Raw genomic sequence first — 21,228 nt, 5'->3', positions numbered from 1 at the left:
ATTATCTCACTTCATAAAAATTCTTGACACGTGAACTCCCCAATCCTTTATGTGTGTGTTTACTGCCTGTATTTTAGCATGGAGTTCTCCTCATCCTCTTTGCTTTCTTCTTCAGTGCCAGGGGAATGCAGGAAGGGACTCGGTTCTGCTCAGACAGACAGGATGCTAACAGGCATCCAGTGTCAATAGAGGAACGACACTGGATGCCTGGTAATCTAGGCTAATTGGCAAAGCTTTCCTGAGTTTCTGGTCCATAGGGACCCTATAGAGCATGAAAAACCTCCCTTACTGAGATGCAAATACATTCAGATTCCAAATCCATGTACAGTATTTTCTGCACTATACGGCGCACTGGACTATAAGGCGCACCCTCAATAATTTGTTTGTTTTATAATTTATTTCATATATATAAGGCGCACCGGATTATAAGGCGCACACAATAAAAAATAAAATGTATTTGATAAACTGCAGCGGCTGTAGTTGCGCAATCCGTCCACTAGATAGAGCCGAGCTTCTCAGGCAGTCATGATTGCATTCATGACTTCCTGACTGCTTTTGAATGGCCCCTATTGTTATGTCAATAAGCCATTCTGAGCCTCATCAAGGAAACCTGATCACTTGATCACTTTGCCATCTTAGAAAGAAGTCAACACGCATATTAAAAAACCTGACATTAAAAACTGGTTAAATTCATTACGAGTGCAGTCAGTGCGAACAGAGCGGATTATTTCCCGATCTGAAGTTCGAAGCAGATATTTAAGCTCAGACGTTGGTCTTCGTTTATTAATTAAATATTGTTTCGATTGATCGGTAGTCCAGTCAGAGGTGAGGGGCAGCTATTTGCTGCTGTGTGTCCTCAACAATTTTTAACTAGTTTTTAATGTCAGGCTGCTAATTTACTGGCAAATGTGACGCTGATTTACTCCTAGAACGGACTTTAACGTCGGTGTCTCACCGCCGTGAATCTCACCGCACGTCGCTGCAGACAGAATACACATGCCTAAATGCGCCCCTCCGCCGCCCCCCCAGAGCTATCAACTACATTTGTAAATCAATTGCAGACACCTTTGTCTAGCAGTGACTGCTCTTGAAATTTCAGAAAAGGCTGGAAGTCCAGCTTTGAGGGTCTTTCGTTCACCTTTATGCCAGTTTCTCCGTGTGTTTCCACTAATAGAATGGACCGTCACTAGATTCCAGATGACAGCACAATGGCATTTTTAAGACCAATTAAGTTTAAAGTGGGTTATTTCTGACACCAAATAGTTAGGAAATACTGAGATCAGTCAGTCAGTCAAACTTTATTAATAGAATTGTTGAAAGTTCGTGCCCCTACAGTCGGTTCTACCGTCTGAGAGCTCAGTCAGAGCCGGGACTTCGGCTCTGACTGAGCTGCCCCCTAACAATGGTAGTTGTTAGGGGGCGTAGGCCCGAGTGCCTTGTGAGGGTGCGCCTCTGGTGGCGCAGTGCGGCATGACTGGCGGCCAGACTGCCGGCTTTTTTTCAGCGATCATGTTTTTAACCAATATTAATATGAATATTAATCCATATACAAGACGCACCGGATTATAAGGCCCACTACGGGTTTATGAGAAAATTTTAGGCTTTTAGGTGCGCCTTATAGTGCAGAAAATAAGGTAATGACTAAGCTCATGAGAAATATGTGACAAATATGAGCCAAAAATGAATTTCCACCCCGGTGGAGAATAAAGATTTGTTATTATAATAAAACACACTACCGGAATCGGAAACACTTGAATGATTCCAGCAGTGAAATTGCAGCATAATTACAGAATATTTTTTCGTGATATTCTCTACTAAGTACTGCAACTGTATTGCCTGAATACCAAGTAAGCATGGATATGTCATGTCAGTAACAGGCTGAGGCCAAAAAAATTATATTTTTATTTTTAGGGTTAGTTTTAAGGGCATTTACTGGGATATGTGAGAGCAGAAATGACAAGTTGATCATTTTGTGCTTGAACAGAAAGCACAAGCGAGAAGGAAAGAGATCATCCAACATGCTCTCTTCCATTAGAACGGGTTCTGTTCAATATCATGCACAGTCGGCAGAGAACGTTAAAGCTACCAGGAAGCTGTATCCAGAATTTCTATTAAAGCCTCAGGTGTTTGTCTCTTTATATCCAACCCACATACATAAAATGCTCGAGGCACCCTTTTCTGTTGGTAGCACATATTTTAAACCATTAGCTGGTTTATTCTTCATAACAAATTTATACCTGGAATCACTGCAAACTAAAAGGTTTTCAGGGTTACTGATAGCTTGAGAAAGTGGAATTTTCCTCAGTACCAATGCTTGTTGAACAACTGTACGAGAGAGTGATGCAACCCAGCATTTAAAGTTAATGGAATGCATGGGAAGAATCCATCTTTTTCTTTTTGCTCTCTGGGATATGGAATTGGATATCACCAAAGTAAGAACATTTTTTAAAGTATGAGGTAAAAAGAAAATATGTTATTATAGAAAATTGCATTTTATTGTTTCTCATTGTAGTTGAATAATTGTTCCCAGTACCTTTTGAATGTCTGATGAATGGTTCAAGACAATTTATTATAGAGGGATGCAGAATAATCAATTGGCTTTAGAGGAGAAAAAGGGCTGCATGATGTATGAGATTCTTTTTCTCAAAATAAAAAAAGTAAGCTATACCTTTATTGATTTCAATAAACTATAGTCAGGAAAAAATGTCCAACCAGCTGTTATAATAATGATGAATCTTTTTTGTAGCTGTAAGTTAACCAGAGAAAAAATGAATTAGAGACAGAAGTTAACAGCAAATTGTTACAACTCAAAGATGTGGCCATGATTGTGTACAAGTTGTACAAGTAACAGGAAGATGTCACATCTTGATGGTTCGTCCTTCAATTGTTGCCATTCTTCTCAGCATCACATGCTGCTAATGGAGGTTATTTTATACCTATGGTATTTGCAAGTACAGTACTTAAATTGCATTCTCAAAATTTCAGGAAAAAATTGCATTTGCTAACTAATTGGACTAAATACAGGCTTACAGTGCTCATGCAGCACCAACACAAGTTGGCCTAGTATTCACAAATGGTCCAGTGGATTGATTTGAAAAAAAACTCCATAACCATGACCTGGATAAATTACAACCTACACAGATATCCTGCTGACAAATAGGCGTGCACAGATAATTCTGAATTTTTTTGCATTTCATTTCAAAATGACGCAAAAATGTCATTTAATAAAACAGTATTTCCCCTTCTGTTAAATCACAATTTATCATAATATTTTTTCCTCACTTTTTAAAAATTTAACATTACATTTCCAGGGCGGCACGGTGGCGCAATGGGTAGCGTTGTCGCCTCACAACACGGTGGATCCGGATTCGAGTCCCGCTCTCTATGGAGTTTGCATGCTCTCCCCGTGTCTGTGTGGGTTCTCTCCGGGTTCTCCGGCTTCCTCCCACCTCCAAAAACATGCGCTTCAGGTTGATTGGCCAGTCCCAATTGCCCATAGGAGTGAGTGTGTGTGTGCATGGTTGTCTGTCTTTGTGTATGGCTCTGCGGTACACTGGCGTCATGCCCGGAGTGTCCCCCGCATCACGCCCAATGCCAGCTGAGAAAGGCTCCAGCTCCCCGTGACCTGCTACGGCGGATGAAGTGGCAGAAAATGAATGAATGAATGAACATTAAATTTCCAATAAAAACATGTAATAAAGAGAAAATCATTTACAGAGACAGTCTTTTATTGTCATTGATCATTAATAACATGAAGTACCAAAAGACAATTTAGCAGGATTATTCAGGAGAAATAATAGACTACATCTGATCCCCAGATTAATCACCAGTTTGTTAACAATAAAATAAAACAGCTGATGATAGTTTTGTCTGCAACAAAGCTGCTGCTCTGCAAGACCTGGGGACTATCATAGCATTGGCAACACCACCTCATGTAACAGTGAAATATTCTGCTTCAGTAACAAATCATTGCATTTCATTTGATTTTAGGGCGCAATCAGTGACATCAGTTAGTAAAGAAAGAATTTCATCTTCAAACCAGATTCCATATACTTTGTTTACAACTGTATGTGGTCCCTAACCATTTGACCAATATTCTCAAATCATCAAGCCACAGTTCAAGCTCTTAGCACTGTGTATTATCTCATCTTCTTTATCAGCTGAAAAACATCAGAAGCCTCTGCATCAGATTTTCAATAGGCTTTAGAAGCTGTTCTCTACGTTGTACTTACAAATGGCACAATGTAAATTACATCAATATCCAAAAAATCTCTGTTATTTGCTTAGAGAAGTCTAACTATTTATCACAATGCATGTCACAATCAAGGCTTTCTATTAATCTCTCTGGTGGGGAAAAATTGACAAGAGCTGTTAGTTTGAATCTATAATTTAACTAGCACAAATGTTATTGCAACAACATTTGATGTGCGCTTTGAAACAAGGGAAATAGTTCACTGATGCATGATCCATTCTGCATGATTGTGAAAATTATGTCTCAAAAGAGAAAATGTTTGAAAGTCTAAATAACATTCATGATGATGAGTTTAAAAAACATTGTTTCAACTTCAAAACCAAAGTTTGATTTGGTTCAAAAAGTAAGGAACAACAGGTTGATTTCCCACTAAAACATGTCATATGCTCAAATCAAGAAAATGTCATAGGTTCAAAAATATCCAGATGTATGAATCTGTGTGCCTGCTTGAATCCTAGCACACTTCCTTTGTATATCCATGCCAACATGGATGCCACATCGTGCCATCACAATGTGGCGTATCTTCTTGGGACTGAATGCAAGCATATCTTCAGTGCTGTCCAGGCAGAGCCACAATCCCTTCAGCAGACTGACTGTCCTTTCAACGACTCAGTGACACAGTGCAGAAATGGAAATCATCGTACCTCCATCCTTGGTTGATCTCGGTTTCACATGCAATCATTGGAGGTGCTTGTATTTAAGTTGCAAAACATAATGAAAGAGTAAAAAAAACAAAAGGGCCTATCTAAACTGCCTTCTTGATGTGACTTTGTTCCTTAGCCTGCAGGATACAATTGCTTTTAATTTCACAGAGTTACATTTGTTTGTATTTCAAAGTTTGAATGTGAATGTGTAATTGCAGAAAACCTATGTTGTGTTAATTAAATAAATAAAACATTCAATAATTATAGTTTTAATTTTGTGTCCTGATGTGTCTTCACCTATTCCACTAATTTATTCTTGGATATTTTAATGATAATCCAAATTAGATAAAAATAATGTCTAAGCAGTCAAAATGACTGCCTATGGTACTTCTAGGTAGTAATACTCAGATCTCTTTTGTGTTTTGAAATTTTAATGATCAAACAATGTCAGAATAAAATATGCACACATTTAGGAAAAGTCAGGCTCCTATTGGTACATAGGTTTTTTTAAAACCAAGTTATGACATTGCAAAATTGGAAAGCAGTCAAAATGACGGCCTTGGGAGGTCTAGTACTAACCTTAACCTTAAGCCTAATCCTAACCCAGTGATCATCTATCCAAAATTACTTGATTTCTACTCTTACAGCCAAGACAGAATCATAGAACATTTTGTTGAAGGGCAGGATTTACATTAAATTAAATGATATATTTTATGATGTTCGCAGACAATGAGCTTCCGCTCTTTGAGGCAACAGTGCTACCCACCGTGTTGCCCTAACACAAGGTTAATTTTATTTAACTTTAGACTAATAGATGTGAATGAGTTCCTTGTCCCTTGGCCAGCATTAGGTGGATTGTCTCCAATCCACCTATGACCTTGCAAAGGATATAATGGATAGGCATTCAATTTTCAGTTATAATTGTATATTTCCTGGTGCAGTTGAGCCAGTTTATCTTCTCTGATTTTCAGTCCCCGTTTTAGATTTATTCCACCTGCTGATTTATGTGAACATGACTCAATGTTTAGAACTTGGAAGTTTTGTAATCTGTAATGAAGCAATGAAGTCTTAAACCTCAGCAAGACCATATGCCAAGTAAGCAAACTAAAGAATGTTATAAAATTGTAAAATCATCTGTGCAGATGGTACACTGACTATGCATTTAGTATAAATGAGTAAATAAAATAAAAAAACTTGCTGAATAAATAACATTAAATTAGCTTAAAATTGCAGATGAGGAAAAATATCAACAAATTCAAATGGCTACACAAAATTATACCCAGGGTGAAAATGTTCAACGATAATTGGCAGCAACAGCTTTACAGTGCAAATAGTTTGTGGTAATGGTGCTAAACCAAGTTTTAATGGTCCTGAATACTTTTTCTGAAACAAATTAACAATTAGTTAACGATTAAAAAGAAATCTGATTTAGCAATGATAAAACATCTATATTTAACCATGCGTGCAACATAATTTAAATGTATGTATGGCATAACTTACTGCAGCGAAACAATTGTGCAATGCAAAACAACAATTTTGTATCTATTCCAGATGTAAGAGACTTTTTCATTAAAATACAGACATTATAAACTCATGTCCCAATAAGTAAATTAAGAAATACTTGAATGGCATTGACCTTGCATCTAATTTATGAGAGAAGGGGGGAGTTTTTGTGGACATGTCAGGACAGGATAGTTTGTTAGCACACACTCAGGGATGGAGAAATTAATGTGGTCCTGGAGAGAAAAATGCTTGATGTCATGTAGAAATTTTACTACAATATCAACATAACAACTGTCCTGATGGAATTGACTGCCCTGTGGGAGGAAGGATCCAACGAGCCCCATGAAAGGAAAACCTCCAAGTTACTGAGAGTATTCTCTTTGGAGGTGTGGTGTAGAAGATTCCCAGCATAGTCAGCCTTGTGGGTGAAAGGAAGGATACCAAGGTTACAGTACAAACAAGAATGATGCTGTCTATATATTGACGTAATCAAAAAATTAACACATGTCGTATGATGTGTGGACGTAATGGTGCATTATGCCATCTATAAACACAGAGTGAATAAGTACTTTGTCCATTAGATTCTGTATTCAATGCTTGGACTTGTGGAATAAGTAGTATTAGTGCAGCTAAAAGGGATTCTCTCATTAGAGTGATTGACAAACTGCCAACAGTGACCTGAAAGGCAGTCAACTAAAGACAAAAGTAAATTCTTATTACAGGGAGGTTGTCAAATACATCTATTGAAACCTTATGAGGACAAAATGAGTTGTATTTATAATAACGCAATAAGATCCCCCAGGATACATTGATTTAATATTCATAGTCTTTATTTTAGATTGCAATTCAGAACACGGTCCTCTAACTGAATTTCATATATTGTAAGCCATGTCCTACCTGCATCTAAAGCCATACATGAATGCAAATTCTGTCTGAGACAGATGCTGGCCCGACGGGTCAGATCTGCCTGGTTTGTCCGGGCTATGGACACTACTTGAAGTCTGCTCCAAGAAGGCTTCTGTGCCGTCTGCTGCACCAAGTGGGGAATGAAACAGACTGCATTTGGGCATGCCAAGTCAAGGGCCTAAGGGCCAGACACTCTGTCAAAGCTTGGATGACTCTCCAGTCACACACATATAATGCAGAACTGTTTCAACAGGAAATGGATTCAGACATTTTCGTGTGAGAATATAATAGCCCAAAGCTCTGTGGTTGCTATTTGGTTGCTCTGTAGTTGTTGATGATGATGATGTCATGACTTATTGCTACTTATACAAATAAGGGATTAAAAATGCAAACATACCTATAAGAGAGTATGAGGTTGAATCTTAAATGTGCTTGGCTTCTTAGATGTCTCTTCATCATCATCATCTCTCATATACAAAAACAGGAGTGTGATTTGCATTTTGCATTAAACACACTCAGCCTTATCATTGTGTACCCTTGCACAGGGACCATCTGGCTGTTAGTTGAGAGGGGTGCTTTCAATGTGGAAAATAATCCAATGAGAGCATTCATTCAACAGTTCACATTTCCTCAACCAACATCTTTGTTGTGATCTATTTTCCTCCTTGGTAAATCAATGTGACCACATTTAAACTTCTTGGGTTTTTTTCCCCCAATCACACTTTCAGAAACATACAGCAGTTTTCTCTGTTTTTGTTTCCTTTCTGAACTAACGACCCTCCCTTTCAGTTATTACTCCAAAAGGAAGAAAACACAGATGCTAACATGTCTGAAAGCCATCTGTTAGTGCTCATGCTGTTCTCCAATAGATCAACTTAACAAAGTCACTGATCTAATTGGCTTTGATGAGCAGAAAACCCACCTTTTACTAATGCTTTATTCAACCAAAACAGTTCCAAATGCTCTCTGGGCTTTGTGTTTTCCTCCATCTCCTCTACTGCATGAGTAAAATACGCCTCACACCAGTTTTAATTGTATTTTCCTACACTGTTTGTTTGTTTGTTTGTTTGTTTGTCTTTTACATATAACAAGTTAGAGATGCATTTAATCAAAAATGGTTGAGTATAACAGCAGACAAAATCCCATACTGAACTATAGAAGTGTAAGAGTGTGTTATGTGCAGTTCTCACTACAGCCTAACCTCTGTCTCTACCAGCCATACCACCAGTTGCACACAGATGTATCACCATCCCCAGGTTGATACAAACTAAATAGGGACTGAATATTACATTTATATTCCATTTTGTCTTACAAATGGCCTCCCACGTATCTCCATTTCACACATCAGAAGCTTTATTGGTGCAGCTTCAGTATGAGAGGAGACAGTTGTGTGAAAAATGAGGAAGACTAAACCCTTGGGCTATACTTTATTTCTCATACAATTGTAATGCATGCCTATTCAATATTCCTTGCTATCATCTTCTGGAACAGTCATATGAAATACAGTAGCTGTTGTCATCCGCTGGTCACATTTACCCAATGACAGACTAACACACCTTCATTTCTAGCCTCATCTGCTGTTGTCCTGTTTCTTTATTGTCTTCTTGCTACTATTTTGTGGACCCTCCACCTACTTATAACTGGCCTGTGAGATTCACCAAACTTCTTTATTTCATCTTGGTCAGAAGAGTCATCAAGTACCACCGGTGTCAGATACAGTAAATCTCATGGGATAACTCTCAATGTCAGTATCCATGATGAATGTAAGTACCAAAGAATTTGTGACAGGGTAATTATTGCATATTGATTGATGTAATAAAACTAATTGACTACACGTCCGAAATGAAATAAAATTCTGAATAGAGGTGCAACTCCTCACAGTGACATCTGTGACTCTTTACAGTTTATGATCCTTCTGGAGCTCAATTCGAAAATAATGTTACGCTGAATTCAATGTTCTTTGTTTTTCCAGACAAACAATTTTGAGAGCAGTTTTAGGCTTGGCATTGGATTCAGGGGCCAGGTGCATAAGGGCCAAGCCAAATCAAAGTTTTGACTGACTTGGAACTGAGAACAGCAGGGCAGTCATTGTGTCAGCTGTTCCTCACCCCTAAATACCACCCAATGATCTTCAAAAGAGATGGCTGTGATTTTCTCTGCAACTAATAACACCCTCAGTTTTATTCTAACAGCCATCAATTCTCTGAAGGAGTGCAATGCTCGACTCAGAAAAACATAAGCCAGCAAACAAGTATAACTTGGTCCAAGATAAGTTCTGCAAAAAGCAAGACAGAAATAGCTTCCGCAAGACAGTTTCATGTAGCTTCATACAAACACAAAGATGCACACAATCACGCACGCACACACTCACACACACACACACACACACACACACACACACACACACACACACACACACACACACACACACACACACACACACACACACACACACACACACACACACAGCTGTCAGTTTGCAAATTAAGAGAAAAATACAACATTAATATTTTTTTAAGTTACAATAATACTTAATCTGCATTACTTGTACATTCAAGCATAATTGCTCAATGGAAATGTTCTGGCATAAAATGGGAGACCAGCAGTATTGACCATATGTTATGGCAGAAACCCAGCCCGATGGCAAATCCAGCTCCACTAATATGTTTTTGTGAAGAGTGTGAAGGAAATAAGACTGGATATAATGCTTCTCCTTACCCCTCCATCTGTTCCTACACTGGTTCCAAAAACCTCCCAGTTTCCACTTGAATGGTATTGGACGTGACATGGTATCACCTGTTTCACCTGACCAGAGTCCAATAGCAGTATTAGGGATCTTAATAGTTTATTATAAAGAAATGTCTTTACAATTTGCAGACATATGTAAATCAATATAAGCAACAAAAAGACACCCACAATCCACCTCAAACAAACAAAAGGCATGGTACAACCCGGATAAGACGCCTGCCTACCAAGGGGCCACTGACCAAAGATACTGTATACTAGATACTAGAAGCTTACATGCCCTCAGAGGATCCAGGAAAGATTTTATTGCATCCGTTCGCAATATCCTCACTTATGGCTTGTTGAGCTGCCTGCTCTGTGTTCCGACTGTCAATCAGAAGACCAGAATGACCATCAAAAACAACACCAGAGCCTTAGAACAAGAAAAAAAAGATATGTAAGTTAATTTCGTCAAATTCATTTCTCACCACCAGGCACCATCACAACACACATCACCAATAAAAAATATCACTAAGTCAAGTTAAACGACGTTCATTATTGTATGTTTTCATTTAAATTTTTTATACTGTTTGATCCCCAAAGGAAAATTAAGAAAGCACACTCTAATTAGTGGTTCAAACGCATGCATACATACTGTATATTAGTGAGTACAGGCTCCTGTAGCACACACACACGTACACAAGGGGGCCTGTAGGCATGCAAGGGAGGTAGAGTGGCAGGCAGCTCCTTCGTGGTGTGCCCCAAATGAGTAATTTGTAAAGGGGGACGGCGCCTTGCTCAAGGGCGCCTCGGCAATGCTCCAGAGGTGAGCTGACACCTCCCACTGTCAGCTCTCCTCCGGGTATTTTTTTTTAGGTGGGAGCGGGACTCAAACCGCCGATAGTGAATCATGGGACGACCTGCTCTACCCCTGAGCCACTGCTGCCCCACTACTTTGACAAGCACTGAGATACTGAAAATGCAATTAATTATAAAGAACAGACCCTGCCATTCCACATATAACTTTATTATTACTGTATTATTACTTAATTTATATTTGCCATGCTCCTGCTCTTATGTATGAGAGACAGAATTTTTTTTTACTTCCATATGGTGAATATACGTAGATTTTCATTAGCAATTAACAATACTTTAATCTCCCCTGATCTGCAGTGAAGTGACGGGACTACACAAAGGCATAGCTATTATTTAAAATATTCTTTCCCTTTCAAAACTATTTGTTTACAAAGTTCAAAGAGTGTAAGCCAATTTTGTATAAAATATTGGCTCTACATATATTAATACATAATATTCTGCTCCTGACATTGTATGTAAAAGATCTCCATTCTAAAAGCAGGTTTTTAATAATCTGGTCTTATTTTTCACAATAGAAACTGCTCAGGCATACAGGCTAAACCAGCACATGTATCATACCTCAGGTCACCAAAAAACCAAATCATTTGAATCAAGCAAGACCTAAGACCAAAATTATCTTGAGGGGGGAGTCATAATTAAATCACTTGGGTGTTATGTTCAAATGTACAGGGCACCTTCAAGCTTGAGCCATTTGACTGATAAAGAAAAGTGTCAAACATAGCAGCTCATTTCTATCTCCATCATGGTGCTGCATGACTCTGGTTATGTGCCTCAGGTTTTGTTGATGCCCTTACAAATTAATAAGCCATTCATCAGCGGCTTCACATCACACGGTGAAGTAAGACAAGGAATGGATGGTGATAAATACTGAATGTCATGAGTGACATGATCTGCTGTAACCCACAGGGGGATTTGAAATGTTTTGATTTTGTTGCTGTGTACCTGTCTGCTGCTGTAGACCACAGGCTGTGTGCAACACGATCTCTCTGTCAGGGGAAGGAACAAACCTGTGTGGGAATGAACTTTGATACTGAATGTTGGAGTGCATTAATTTTTACATTGTGTCTGCTTTTACTTCCTCTACTTCTAATTTCAGCCATTGGTCATATACTGCAGTCATTGAATTTCCTTTCACTCTCTCTTTTGACTAACAGTTTTCTGTAATTATTTGTGCAGTGCATTTTTGAAATTTACATTGGTGCAGATTCTGCAAATCGCATTTTGGGGACAAACTAAATCTGTTGTCAAGAAAAACACAGAAACAGTCTGCAAGAATTTCCTTTCACTTCCTTTTCCTCTGTGGTTGTCATGGATTTGTACCCCCCTAGGTTTTACATGAGGGGCAAGACCCCAAAATGTTTAGATGAAAAGACCAAATGCATAACTGCATTACATCAAGCCTGTCCAAGTCAGATTTCAGAGGCTTTTTCCTTCTTAATCCTTGTGGGCGATGATTAATCATCTCCCACCCCATCCAAAGATGCATGTGTGGATTGCAGCAATATAATAGAGGGCCCTTGGCAGTTTAAAAGTGAAGGTGAAGCATGTTAATGTGTCTTTTTTGAATAATGTACTGCACACCAGCTCTTCACATCCTGGTTGCCCTGGCCTCTCCACAGGTTAACTATTTAATTTATTTTTTGTTAAGTCAAATCAAATCAAATCACATTTTTTTTATATAGTGACAAGTCATAACAGAAGTCATCTCATGGCTTTACATAAATACCTGATCTAAGCTGGTCTCTCAAGCCTGTTTACAGAAACCCAACAAAATTCTCCATAAGCAATCAGTGTAGAAAAAAACCTTTGTTTTAACAGGCAGAAACCCCGAGCAGACCCCGGCTCCTTGAGGATGATGTGTCTTGACTAGTTGGGGTTACAGAGACAAAGAGAGAAGAGAGGAGAAATAATACTGGAAAGGGGGGAGAAGGAGGGGAATAAGGGTAGACACATGGATGCAAACTGCAACTGTTAGTCCACATAACACAGAACTCTACCATCTAGTTAGTTGTATCATGAACACTATCACAGCTGCACATATGAATGCATGATGATGACGACAGAAGGAACTAGGACCACAGCTGATAGATAGATGAGGGGTGATACTGGAGGTGGTGGAGGAGGACAACCAATGGAAAGATGAGAGGAGAACCTGGGAAAACCTTTGAGGACAGAGCACAGACACGCCGGCGAAGAAGTCAAGCCGATAAAATATCATTGCTGGGGCGTGAATTGATCAGGAGAGAAAGTGATCAGAGAGGAGGAGGAGTAACAGTGAGGAGCCATACAGGATGAGGAGCAGGTTGGTGCATGGCGATGAAGGAGAGAAGAGCTGTTGTTTTTTTAAAAAAAAATCTATCCTATCTTTTACAGAGAGCCAGTGCAGAGAAGCCACCAAAAGAGAATTGTGGTCTCTGGTACTGGTCCTAGTCAGTAGACGGGCAGCCGCAGGTTGGATTAACTGAAGGGTCTTCAACAACTTTTTGGGGCAGCTTGAGAAAAGATAGATGCAGCAGTCTAGTCTGGATGTGAAAAAAACAATATTTAATTTCTCTGCATCATTCTGTGTTCATGCCTGATTTTTTGCAATTTTACAGAGATTGAAAAGTTCAGTTCTAGAAATTTGTTTTACACGTGACTGACCCTGATTAAAATTAACAACCAGATTTGTCAGTGAGATTTAAGCCTCCGTAGAAATGCCATCCAAGGTGATTATATCACTAGACACTGCATCCCGAACAGTTTTTGGGCTGAGCACAATGACTGTTGTTTTGTCAGAATTTAACTGCAGAAAGTTGGTGGTCATCCAATCTTTGCAGCTGATTGGCTTCATCAGGTTTAATAGATAGATACAATTGGGTATCGTCAGCGTGACAATAAAATTACCTATACAAAGCATGTATAAGACAATCAGTATTGGTCCAGGAACTGAGGAAGTCAATAGCTAACTGTAGTGGAAAGTGCTGGGAAGGGTTATTAATAATGTTAACAATTTAAAGATTTAAGGAAGTCACATGACTGATGAGCTATGATTTTGTCCAAGATGTTAGATATGAATGGGAGATTTGATATGGGTCGATAGACAGACAGACAGACAGACAGACAGACTTTATTTATTTATCTATCTATCTATCTATCTATCTATCTATCTATCTATCTATCTATCTATCTATCTATCTATCTATCTATCTATCTATCTATCTATCTATCTATCTATCTATCTATCTATCTATCTATCTATCTATCTATCTATCTATCTATCTATCCCAAACCGGGAAATGTAGGTGTCACAGTAGCAGAGCACAATTATTACAGAAAATATACACAAACTGTGCATTGAGGAAAAAGTTAAAGATAATAATAATAATAATATTAACAGAAAAAATATATTAACAATATTAACACTAATAGTAATAACAGTAATAATAATAACAATACTAACAACAGTACCCAAGCATGGTAGGCCTTCAGTCATAGATAAATAAGTGTGGCACTCAGTGGCCATACACAGGACCTAGTGAAGCCATACCAAAACTTCAGACTGGTGGTGGGACTCTGTCTGATATTTCAGAGCTGTTACATCGCGTGTACAGCGCGATGGCGTGTGGCAGGAATGACAGCAGAGCTGTAGTAGTCTCTTGGAGAACGAGCTCCGCTGTCTGTCCAGTGTGTGGTGGAGAGGGTGAGCGGGGTTATCCATGATGGATAAAAGTTTGTTAAGAGTCCTCCTCTGCACCACGGCCTCCACAGTGTCCAGACTACAGCCAATCACAGAGCCAGCCTTCTTTATTAGCTTATTAAGTCTGTTGGTATCGCTGGCTCTTACACTGCTCTCCCAACAGACCATGGCAAAGAAAAGTACGCTGGCCATAACAGACTGCTACAAGATCTCCAACATCTTGCTGCATATGTTGAAAGATCTCAGCTTCCTCAACAAATAGAGTCTGCTCATCCCCTTCTTGTAGACAGTGTGAACATTAGAATTCCAGTCCAGTCTCTTAGAGATCTTGACACCCAGGTACTTATAGTCCACCACCTCCTCTACAGCCTCTCCTAGGATATAGTTAGTTAGAACTGCAGGGTCAAGGTTGGGTTTTTAAGAAGATGTTTGATAACATCTACTTTAAAAAACCATGGTACATAACCTATTGACACTGACCAGTTAATTATATTAAGGAGGCTGCTAAAGTTACTGTAAAACTTTTTTGATGAACTTTGTTGGACCTGGGTCTAACAGGCAGGTGGATGGTTAAAATGAGGAGACTATTGAAATAAGATGACTGATCTCTATAGGATAAAAGACATCCATAGAATCAACTCTGTGATTTCTGGATCTAAGGGACTTCAAGAAGGGTTTGAGTTAGTGGAAGACAAGAAACCATTTATCTTATCTCCGATTAGCAGCACTGTTTGAAGAAATTTATAAAGAGTTGGAGAGTTGGTGGAATACCAGACTCATGTGCACTGTGGTTCATTGTCAATCTGGGTACAGTACTGAACAAGAATTTGTGGTTTTGTTTTGTTTTTCCTCTATTAATGATAAGAAATAAGCTACTCTAGCAGAATGAAGAGCCTTCCTTTGTTGTAGAGTATGCTTTCAGACTTTGTGGTGGTCTTCCAGTTTAGTAGAACACCATATTCTCTCGAGTTTTCTGGTATGCTGCTTTAAGTGGTATGAGAATTAAGCTAGGGAGCTTGCGTCCCTTCTTTCATAATTTTATTTTTCAGTAGAGGATTAGATCTAATGTTTTTTGCTGAGTCTGCTGTATTCTTAACAAACTGCATTCAGATCTGGAATCAGTTGCAGACATGAATTAAAAATAGCTGCAGCTCAGCTTGAGTCTCAGATAATTTAGGTGACTAGGAGTAGTTTCATTTATTGTCACATACCCATCCTCACAAAGCCAAGTTTCTGCCAAACAGAATAAGTCTCTATAATAACTAGATCATTGATTGAAACAGCGTTGGAAGACAGACATCTAATATCCAAAAGACCACATTTTATTTTCTTGTGCTTTGGAACAATTGAGGTCTTAGTGATTTACATTAGGTTTTAATGCCCAGTTGTTTTACTCTTGACTTAAAATGTATTAGCTTCACATGTATTAACCTGAAATGGTTGGGGGACAGTCTCTATTGTGTTTACAGTAGGTAACTGCTCTAGAATTGCAGGGAAGTGTGTATGACTGACTCTGCTTCCCGGTCTCAACTCTGGGTCAGGACTTTGGGTCAGATTTTTGGATAAGAGAGCAATGCCATTCCAAGTGGGATGTATGCCGTCTCTCCTAATAAGAGCAAGTTTTCCCCAAAAAGTACGCCAATTATCCACAAAGTGTATGTTATTTTATTTTTAAAATGGCTCAAGATGTTAACAGTTATTATACAGCAAATGCAAAGCAAGTTGCTGCCGCCAAACAAACAACAGAAATGGCGCAGAACACTTGTTAACAAATGATTGTACTGATGATTCTGTTTGTCTGCTGTTTCCTGCCCCATTTGTCTAGTATTATCTTTCCATGGGCATCAATATTAATTTTATGGCTATATAACAGATAGTACGCTAAAAGCCTGAGGCCAAAGCTTCTAGTTTCATGCTTTTTGACTTTTTTTTTTTTAATTCACTACCCTTTCCAGTCTTCTCCCAGTGTGGACTCTGTCCCTCTGCACACTACATCCCCTGAATTTCAAGAGTTTTGTATGGATGACCCATGAGCAGCAGCTGGTAAAACTACAAACATTTGGCTGGATCTGATCATAATGTTTTGCCATGAAGACACACAAGCACGCGCACTCACACACACACACACACACACACACACACACACACACACACACACACACACACACACACACAAGCTATACATGCTATGTTTCAGTTGCCTAACTGTAAATTTAGTTAATACTGATCCTAAAGCCCCGCGATCTGCGTTTGCGGATTAAGCGGGTTAGAAGATGAATGAATGAATGATCCTAAAGCCAATATCTACTAAAACTAAATTTAAGCTTCCTTTTCAAAAACAGCAAAAATATTCCATGGTTCCTTGAGTGAAGCAGCCAGCTTATCATGAGAGATGAATATCTGTCCGCAACACTTTTCAAAAACATGTGATAAGTCTAATTTAGATACATAAAATCTGAAAATGTAAATCACCAGTTGGTTTAAATGACCAACCAGTATGAGCAACCTGTAGAGTCAGATTCTAAACCATTCTCCACCAATTGACATTCTCTTCCATCACTACTGCTACAAGAATCCCTTTATCTCAGCTCTAGTTTGTGTTGTTGGACAGTATTTTTGTTTCTGAACACTGTTTCTCAAATGTACACCTTCTACTGGAAAGCCCTCCTACATAATGAATCATAATACATTTTTGACACTGGCATCTGATACTAAGAGTAGATAGAGAATAGATACAGAAGGAGGTTGTTGTTATATTTTCCAATTACATTTCATAACTTGATCCATTTATAAAGTACTCAGTGGTATCAGCTGTTATAATGTAGGGCTGCAGTAACAATCCAAACATTTAAAAGTAATGAAAAATGAAAGGTTGCAGCTGGAGCTCCTTTCTGGTTGATTTCCTCCCTCATTGATTTCTGTCATCTTAAATTCATTTCTGTTTTCTTGCTTACTTTGTTTGCTAATTTAACTCTTCTCTTCATCCGCTATATAAATAAAACTTGATTGATAAAAACTGGATTGTCAAAAGAGAACTATTTACAGAACAATTTTTTAATGAACTCAGAACGTGAATAGTCTTAAGCGTATGAATAAATATTTAAAGATCGGCCTCAGAATTGAGATTCAATGCTTTTGATCACAATTGTAAAGGAACTATTTAAAGTTAAATATTTTTTTAATGAACTCAGAACATGAAGTGCATTAGTGAATACAGCGCATGCAATAGGAAATTATGAACTACAAATTATGCATGAACAAGAATTGTCATACTCAACAGAACTTTCTAACTTTTTTCTTCTTTGTGTCTTTCTTTTTTTTTAATTTCTAGAGCAAGAGAGAGAGAGAGAGAGAGAGAGAGAGAGAGAGAGAGAGAGAGAGAGAGAGAGAGAGAGAGAGCATGTGCGTGTGTGTGCGTGCGTGCGTGCGTGCGTGTGCGCGTGCGGGCGTGTGTGTGTGTGTGTCCGCACGTTATATAACAGTTAAAATATCTATAAAGTTTATAAATCATTAATTTGGACTTAGAGTCAAACTAAGAGCAAACAGGTTAAAAAAAAACCCGAAAAAAAACAAACAACTGGAGTGGAGGCAGTGACCGATGTGACATGAGCAGTTGTCAGCTCTGTCTGGTCAAATGCACCGCGTACGTGCAACAAAACAAAACAAGAAAGGAGTTCAACAAGTAACCTTAAATATACTGAAATAGAGGCAAGCTGAAGAAAACCTCAGGAAAGCAATATGAGTTATAGTGAAGCCACGCACTGAGAGATCAGTCAATGTGTGTGTGTGTGTGTATGTGTGTGTGTGTGTGTGTGTGTATATTAAAAGCATATGAAAATAAATAATGGTTTAGTTTTTCAAAACATAAGTTTACACCAGCCATCAGAGTATCAACAGTTCAAATGCCTCAAAAACAGGACCGATCTACAAAGTCTTGGGCTCTGCAGTTTCAAAATGAAACTTAAAGTCATCAAATTAATTTTTCATGGCCGAAGAAAAGGATGCTGAATTTCTGTCCTTGCAAATTGTTGCAAATGCAACTTTCAGAGAAGGCAGGGCTGCCTTCTCTAAATTGGGACATAGCGAGGGACAGTGTGCCTAGTGGATAGACAGCATCTAAACAATTTCTCAATCCTCTCAGACCTTTATCTCCTTTCTATACTGTGGATCTTTGGGGTCTGTTTTTTTCTTCATGGAAATCAGTTTTGCTCTTATGTTTTTTGTCAGGACTAGAATAAAAAATCTTTTTTTGTCATGCTGTTGGAGAACTCAAAAGCAAGACAGACTAGCAGACGGGTCAAGTCTCAAAAGATTTAATCAGCAGGCAGGGTTCAGGTATCAGGTAAGCAGTCCAAAAGGCAGACAAATCAGATAATCAACAGGCAAACAGGTAGAAAATAGAAACCAGACAGGGTCAGGCATGAAACAGTCAGAACCAGGGCAGACAGATCCGACAAAGGGTTAGCAACAGGCAGAGTCTGGAAAAACTGGCAAGATTGATACAGGGTCAAAAACAGGCAGGACATACACGCTGCAGAATCAGGGGAAAGACATAACAATCTGGCAGAGGACAAAGGGCTGAGCAGGCTATGTGAGGGTTAGTGGCTGATTAGAGGAGTGGCTGTGGGTGGGTGAAGGGAAGGCAGGTGCAGGGAATGAACTGATTGCTGATGGGACAGGATCTGAAATGACACGATATTGTTAGTGAAAAGAAAACAAACATGAACTACGAGACAAGAGGTGTGACATTTTTGGGAATACTAAAAAGTCTACTATCTTCATATTCTTAAACTCTTAAATATCTCAAAAGCTGAGAACTCGTTGCAGGCTGCTTTAGTACTTGGAAAAATCCAAAGATGGATAGTCTCGCCATGGGATTTAGCAGATAGTAAATTGGGGTTTAAAGGTCGTACGTGAGGGTCCATCAACAGGTCAGTTGCACACAGAATAAATGGTGTTTCTCCCTCCACTGACTTTCATTTTTAGCAGTCAATTTCACTTACAGCCTAGAGACTGGAGGTCCTCTACCATTAACTAGCAAGAGTATTCATTGACTTCATGTCTCTCCATTTCGCCTTCATTATTTTCTTTTGGTTATGACATAACCAAAAAGACATGTAGATGTCTGAAGATGTTGTAATACATGACATTATAATTAATAAATGATTGAAACATTTTCCCTCGAGGTAATTAAGAATTGAGATGTTATATACCAGAAAGGGTTGCACTGTGGAAATTGCAGCCACATCAGTGAAATTAAACAAAGTATAAAGTAAAAAATATTACTAATCAAATGCCAATGAGCTCTTCTGAGCAGCTAGTTGAATTATATTGAGATGAAGGGGAGCAGTCCTGGGGGAGCTACTAACGAACATAACAATCATACAAAGTAGTTCTGAATTGTAGAACTACTTTGTAGTTATACAATTCAGGAGGTCAGAAGACACTCCTAATGGCAGGATGATTGGACAGAACAGGGTAGAAAAGATACAGCAGGCTAAGGTGAAATATGAAGTGACAAATGATCAATCTACACTGCAGCACATTTGTATATCTGCTAGGCATTTCATTTCCTAAGAGGCACATTGAAACTGTCAGATAAGCTTTGATGAGCAGATGAGTGGAAAGCATCAAGAATTGATTAACCTTTTTTCGCACAGTCCTGTAATTGCTATTTAACTGCAGTTCTGTCACATCTTGATCAATTCTTTAGATGGAGTGTGAAGGAGTTGGGCTGTGAAAATGTAGGCATCTTAAAGGCAAGTAGCGAATGAAAAGATAGTCGCCACAATGCTCTTCCCATCTGGAGGCATTGACGGAAATGGAAAGCTTATGGTTTATGTAGGAATTGATTAAAGGTGACTCTGCTCATGTTTATATCACCGTTGCCAATGTCCTCACTCATGTATTTATTTGTTAGCAGTACAAAGCATTCAACTCGTCGTTGTTTTTTTGTGCAGATATGGACTAAACGAAGATCAATTTTTTTTTTTTCAATTTCTTTAACAATGCATAATGGTTGAGCAATTTCCTTGCAATTTTGTGGAGGCATGGGGTGTAGGTCAGGGTAGAATCTGTTTTGAAAATTCTGGTCTTGGTTTGAATAGAGGCTCAGCTCAAGGATTTTTGTCTGTTATAACTTTCAATTTTTGGGTTTACTTGATTTTCTTTACATTAATGAACCACAACCCCATAACTGTAATTTCCCATATATATATATATATATATATATGTGTGTGTGTGTGTCTGTGTGTGTGTGCGTGTGTGTCTGTGTGTGTGTGAGTGTGTGTATGCAGGTAAGTGAAAAAGATGTAGAAAAGTGTCTTGGTCTTTTGATTATGACTTACTTTGGTTTTTGAGAAATAATCAATGATTTATGCCGTTGGATGACTTTCCCTTTTCAGTTTTGTTTACTGAGCTAAGAGTCAGACAGAAGTTTTTGATTGTTTGGCCTTGTGCAGCCCAGTGGGGGTTTTTTTTTTAAATCAAAACTGTGGTGGAGGTAATGATCTCACCTCAGTATATTCATTTATATGGTATCAGGATTACTCAAACAGTGATAAATAAGTTTTAATGGGAAAGGACCCAACAAACAATCCAGTAAGTATTGGTGATAATCGGAATAATCATTTGAAATATGAAAG

This window comes from Antennarius striatus, chromosome 14, assembly GCF_040054535.1.
Source record: "Antennarius striatus isolate MH-2024 chromosome 14, ASM4005453v1, whole genome shotgun sequence".
Classification (NCBI taxonomy): domain Eukaryota; kingdom Metazoa; phylum Chordata; class Actinopteri; order Lophiiformes; family Antennariidae; genus Antennarius; species Antennarius striatus.
The sequence above is the reverse complement of the archived record's forward strand: the minus strand, read 5'-3'. Positions refer to the sequence as shown.